The sequence below is a fragment of the Chaetura pelagica genome, unplaced genomic scaffold (assembly GCF_000747805.2).
Source record: "Chaetura pelagica isolate M959 unplaced genomic scaffold, ChaPel_1.0 scaffold17, whole genome shotgun sequence".
NCBI classification, from domain to species: Eukaryota; Metazoa; Chordata; class Aves; order Apodiformes; family Apodidae; genus Chaetura; species Chaetura pelagica.
The window spans coordinates 11,591,012-11,597,134 of record NW_009970726.1 but is presented as its reverse complement, the minus strand read 5'-3'; positions in this window follow the sequence as shown (position 1 = coordinate 11,597,134).

The window sequence follows — 6,123 nt, the reverse complement described above, 5'->3', positions numbered from 1 at the left end:
GGTGGGCGGCGAGGAGGCAGAGGCTGCCTTGGGTTTCTCGCCCGAGGCGGAGCGGAGGAGGCAGAGTTTTGCTGTCCTTGGGCGTTACGGCCCCCGATCGGGCTTGTTTCCCTGTGCGCCGCAAGCAGGGAAGGCCCAGGGAAAACAATCCGCGTTTCCATGCCCCCTTGCAGCGGTATCAGTGACAAGAAGGTGAGGGAGAGTCTCAGTTCGCCTTTTGCTCTTGAATGTGTTGAACAGACTTCTTGTTTGTAGTCACCTCTTGCTTGTAGTCCTTTCTTGCGCAGCCTTCTTTTTTTGGCGTGCTTATAAACTAAACGTGCCTTTTTGGTGTTTGTTTTTTTTCTCTCCCCCCGCCCCCGGTAGAAGAGTTTTAATTAAATTCTGCTCTGTGCTAATTAATTCTCAGTAGGGCAAGCAGTATGGTTTGTTGGCGGTGAAGGTAGTAGTGGTCAGGTGTTAGGAATTTGCTCGTTCCAAGTTACTGGCAGGTAACGAACGTAGTTTGTTCTCATAATATCTGGACTTCTGAGAAGGGTGACAAGTTGGAAAGTGAGGTTGTTATCGGAGTTCCCGTTTGTAGCCAGGCTTTATGCTTTGTGACAGTTTCGCTTTCGGAGGTCTTGTTGGTGCTGAAATTCAGGCTTGAGCCGTTCTAAGGAAGGTCTTAGAAAACGTGATTATAAATACCGAGCAAATTTGCTTTGAATTCTGATAATAATAAATTGCTTGTTTCGTTCTCATTTGGATACAGTAACATCATAGAAGCTAAATTTATAAAAAAGCTAATGTGCAAATGCTCGAGCTTGTGACATTGCATAGTCGGTCAGTGATCAAGCGCGGAGTTTTCAGGATACAAAGTGTCAAAAAGTGATAAGAACAAGGTGTTGACACAGAGGGAACAGCCGGAGTGGATCTGGGCTCTACCTCTGGTCCTCTGGGGCTGGTTACTACTGCCTGTTGACCTTAATTTTTGTTTACTCTGTGGAGATCCTTGTGCTCCAGTGAGGAGAGATTTTCTGTTCAGCTGATGATCAAGAGCCTGGTGGTTAAAGTACCACTTAGTTTGCTGGATTATGTTGTCAAAGAAGATTTGTTTGGACCAGTGCGTAAATGTAGTTACAGATCTTGCCTCTGTGATTACTTTTTTGCATGCGTTGTTTGTTTTTTTTCTTTTATTTAATCTTAACCAAAATGCTAACTAGTGCACAATACTGGTCTAACTTTGTTTCCTCCCCGTGGCTCACACCGTCTTTTCAGTGGATAGCAGAAGACTGTTGGAAACATAAGTTAATTTAGGATTAAGTTTAATTCTATAATCTCAGACATTGGAGGAGAAATTGAAATGGCTGCTTTTACTGCTTTTACTGGTTTAAACTGCAATGATAATAACACCTCTATCTGTAAACTGCAAAGTTCCCCTCATACTACGTCAGATTTGTCATTTTAGAAGTTATGCTTTCCGACTGTAACACATTCTTACCAAAACAGCTTTTCTCTCTGGTATTTTCTTCTTTCCTAGATTGTTGCAATTTGCTAGTTTATCTTGGCTGGACTTTAGGAGAAAACATGCAGGGCTTCACCTTTGTGTAACACAATTTTTAGTTGGAGGAATGAAGTGTTCTGCTATTTATTTTTTTAGTAGAGGTATAGATTTTTTTTTTACCTATTGTTTTTTTTTTTTCCTCTTCCATTCACTATAAGTTTTGGAAAGTACATGGAGAGTACATGTATTTTTTTGCTTCATGCATTGGCATAGTTAGATCTTAGAGCTGAGCTGGTGTGTGATGAGGATGATGATGGTTTTCCTGTGAGTGCAGAGGCATCGAAGTTCTAGCCTGGGATTGACTGAAATGTCACACCAAGTTGGACAGCGTGGATGCAGCCACCCGTGTTGTTATGTTCTGGTGTAGTGCTGCTGGCTACAGGGGATAGTTCATCTGCAGCAGGTCAATACACTGGACTTCAGACTGGAGTGGACCATTAGTTTCTTACCATGCAAAAAGACAAGTTTTGAAGGGATTGTATTTCTTAATTTTCAGTTTAATTGTGTGAGGTTTAATATTCTAGTGTTTTGCTCATTGAGTAGGAAGTGCTCAATTTTTCTAGTAGTATTTGTAAAGAAACTCTTCAGCTCTGTCCTGAAAACATTTTCTGTCAACAGCTTCTCCTTTGTCTTGGTTTAGTCAAGGAGTGGAAGGATTAGTGAGAAATGACTTAGCTTTGTCAAAACTTGTTGGGTCTTATACATGATGATTGTTTTTTCCAAGATAGATTTAAATTAAAACTGTAGTTCGTTATATTAGTAGGTTTAAATTACTGGTTGGGTTTTTTTGCTTTTGATAGAAATACTGCACTTCAGTAGATATTAGATTTTTCTTCAGTTTAGATTTAATGAAAACATAATTCTGCTTCTGTTTACTTAACTGCTAGGCAATAAATAATTCATGCATATTAATTTCACTCCTACTGTTACTAGTTATAGGTTTCATTTGTTTTCACTTTGTTCTGAGTAAGTACTGAAATCCCACTGATATTAGAGGGGACCCAGCACTTAACAAGGATCTTACAGCTTATCTATTAAGCCACTTAGAGGTACTTTGCAGCCAGTTTTGGTTAGAACTTTGCTAATTTAATTTGATTACAATAATTTATTTTCTGTCTTAAGATATAGTCTGAACCTATAACAGTTTGTCATTGTTGTTCTGAAAATTGTTTTGACTGCAAAAACTACTTCAGGGGAAGTGTGGAGAAACTTTAAACTACTTTGTTTTCCCTGAGGGATCATCTGTTTGCATGTGATTATTTGGCTGAAACTTTTGGAACCAAATCTTTACCAGCTGAGGCTTTCACTGTTATTTAATCACTTAATCAAACACAGATCGTACATATTTTAAATTGAGTTAGGGATATTTTTACTTTGTATAAAATACCTTTTTATGGTTAGTTTTAAGAGGGTGCCAGTGTACCAGATATTTATATGAACCAATTCCAAATTTGGACACCTTTGTGTTGTGTTTTGGAAAAATGCCCCTTTACTTTAAAGAGAGATCATGGATAACTGCCCCTTGGTTTAAGGGCTGCTCCTAGATCAGATAGATAAGCAGCAGAGTATCAGCCAACACTGTGAGAGTACCTGTTCACTGAGATACTAGCATTTCCAGTTTTTGTTAACTAGCTTACATTTCTTTCACAGATGAAGATTTTCGATTTCTTCTATTTCCATTTTTGGTAGATTAATTGTTTTTTAAGGGTTTCTTGTTGCCCTCTGCAGGCTTTCTGTGTGCCAGACAGTAACACGGGCAAGAAAGTCCTGTAGTTTTTGCTGTAGTTGTTTCTTGCTCTTCTCAGGGAGGAGAGGAATGGACAGGGTTCTTTGTAACTTCTTGTCTTGGGGAACTGAGTGATCTCTGTACACTTGGCTCGTTTGTTTTTGGTTTTGAGGCTTAATTTTTGTTTAATAGAATTGGAACTGCAAGGTAAAGCAGTCAGTCTAGCTACCTTTTCCCTGCAGTGTGATCTGATTCCTCTCATAATTACTGTTCAAATGTTTTCTAACAGAAACAGGATGTTTGGTTAACATGAGATTAAACTAAGCTTTTTGGAATGTTCATTTTATTAGATTCATCTCATGGGGATGCTGTGGTAGTAATGCTGCAATGAGTATAAACATTGGTATTCAAGGACATTTTATCAACTTTATTATATAGTAAATTTAATTTTTTCCACAAAACAAATTTTAGAAGCTTTGAAATTAAACTGTGACAGTTTTTCTTAACTGTAGCTTTTTTAAAAATGTGACAGCTGAGAGAAGTAGAAGTTGGAAGTACTGAGGTTTCAATATACCTCAGTGGTCTATACCACACTGGGCATATATCATTGGCAAGAAAAATTCAGTGTTGGTGCATTGTTTAAATGTTTTTGTCAGATTGACTAATCACAAACTTTATATGGGTTTTCTTTCCCTGTATTATTGCTCTTACCAATTAGAGTGGCTATCTTTGAGATCCTCAGCATTCTTAGCTTCCTCTTACAAAGTTTTTTCTGGTATGCAGTGTGGGTGTTTGTATGTTAGGACTTTTACAATGTTTGGACCTTTGGTACAGCCAGGAGACTCTCATGGTCCCAGCTCAGTTATATATGCCACATCACAGGTGTTGTTGCTAGAACTAAGATCTCACGTTTTATTTGGGATTTGGCCAAGGTTTTGGGACTTGTGTGGCTTCCTCTGTTGCTGAGTTGTACAAGATAAAATGCATTTTGTTGTTGCCGAAGTCATTTTCTGCTCTGAAGAATAGTGGTGTGAGATTGGCCTTTGTTTTTTGTTAGGGTGTAGGGTGACACCAGAAGGCAGTTTCTGTGACCAGTATTTGTGTAAAAGTGAACTGTAAGCCAGTAACGACTCCTAGAACCACTAGTACAAATGGCAAATAGTGCTTTATGGTTGATCTTTATTTACCCTTCTTTAAGACAGGTGACTTGGAGAGATCCAGGCAAGTAATTATAATTCATGGATTGCATTTGAAATTCTGGACATACTGCTTTCTAAAAAAAACACTTGGAATGTGCAAAATAGTATTTTTTTAATCATAGGTTGCAATTCCTGAAGAAGCCTGAGTGTGCACATCATCTCTTAGCATACCAGAGACGTCTCCAAGTTGCTCAGTTGCTGTTGAGTACTTCAGACAAAAGCTGGGGCTGAACTGGGATTCAGAACAGGGAATTCTTCCTGTGATGCCAGCAGGATGAAATGCTTTAGATCTGTTCATTGAAAGCAGGCAAGTACTAGGAATTGGTTGGCTGTGCAGCTTGCACAGGATGTTGATGACTGGCTGCTTCTGTGAATTGCATGAATCAGGAATTTGAAACTCCATCTCCCTCTACCAGGTGACTACACTAGACACTGAGCTTGAGCTATTCTGGCTTCTTTCAGGACTTTCTGTGCTGCCCTATTGCTTCATGGCCAGAAATAGATAACTTTTTCTGACTAGGCAGACTGCAGAGGTTGCTGTCAGAATTCCCTCCTGACTGATGTAAGAATTTCTTGTTTGGGTATGTTCCTCCCTTCTGTATTTAGTTAGGGATGCTGCTTTGTCATCTGTGCAGGTTGTGTGTCTGATTACTTTTTTTCTTTGTCATCTGATCTTATAAAAGTTTATAACTCTCTACTTAACTGTCTTCTGTAATTCTTCTCATGCCTTTTATGTAGCTGAGGACTTTGCTCTAAACAGAGTTTATGAGCTGGGTTTCAAGATAACTTAAACTGTTCTGGCTTTGGGCTGTGCTCTAAGAGGGAGGTCCCAAGGCTGCTCATGTACTCCTATCAGTTGTCGTGTATCAATACCAGCATTCAGGGCTTATACTTCATAAACAAGAACAAAGCTGACTTCCCTGAGGTGACTGAGAAATCTAGAAGCTAGGGAAACTTTTAATCCGCCTGAACATTTGAATGTTTGATGTGCTCATGCTCCAAAGGAGGAGTTAGAGTAGCTCATAGTGTCCTGTAAACATAGAGCAGTTAGGACTATGAGTAACTGTAGATTGTTGAAAGCAAACATGAAGGCCGTGAAAAAAGTTCTTTGATCTAGAGGGTGTGTGTGTTTTTGGGGTTTTTTTTTAGTGTTTTGTGTTTTGTTTTTTTCCTTTTTTTTCTCCTTCTTCTGAGACTGAAGCTTTTCTGTGGTTGGTGGTGAGAAATTAGCTAATGTGGTCTGGCCTCTTGAGTGCCTAGTTAATGAGACTTGCTTGTGTATTTGGAGACAACTTGTTTGGCAGATTTGGTTTTGGAAGAAGATTCTTGTCATGTCATTTTGGTTAGGAAACTTGAGTGTTTTTGCATTTCATTTTGCAAGAAGGTGTATGGTTTACTCCTTTGAAACATCTAGGAATTTTCACCATGCAGATTCCTATTACCCTTTAATGAAATTAGTAGTTTCATCATCTGTTTTCCATTCTGTTGTAAGCTGATGGTGGTGTTTTCTTTGTGTGAATATTTTATTTATTTATTTTTGTCCTGGAAAGATTTGATGCAGAAGTATTTTATAGTTTGTAAGAGATTTTTTTGGTTTTGGCTTTACTTCCCCCCCCCCCCCCCTCTGTCAGGGCCTGCCTGTTTTTTTTTAT